Source organism: Bison bison, unplaced genomic scaffold, assembly GCF_000754665.1.
Source record: "Bison bison bison isolate TAMUID 2011002044 unplaced genomic scaffold, Bison_UMD1.0 scf7180017864381, whole genome shotgun sequence".
Classification (NCBI taxonomy): domain Eukaryota; kingdom Metazoa; phylum Chordata; class Mammalia; order Artiodactyla; family Bovidae; genus Bison; species Bison bison.
Window position 1 is genome coordinate 285,764 of NW_011494953.1, and position 406 is coordinate 286,169.

Sequence of the window (406 nt, forward strand, 5' to 3'; positions counted from 1 at the left end):
TGTTCATTAGTGATACTGATCTACAATTTTTTTTTTGGTGATATCTTTGTTTGGTTTTGATATTAAGGTGATGGTGGCCTCAGAGAATTAGTTCAGAAGTATTCTTTCCTCTGCAATATTTTGGAATAGATGGGCTTCCCTTGTGGCTCAGCTGGTAAAGAATCTGCCTGCAATGTGGGAGACCTGGGTTCGACCCCTGGGTTGGAAAGATCCCCTGGAGAAGGGAACGGCTACCTACTCCAGTATTCTGGCCTGGAGAATTCTATGGATTGTATAGACCATGGGGTCACATAAAGTCAGACACAACTGAGTGATTTTCACTTTTCAGAGGAATAGGTGTTAACTCTTTGAATGTTTTATAGAATTTACCTGTGAAGATATCTGGTCCTGGACTTCTGTTTATTGG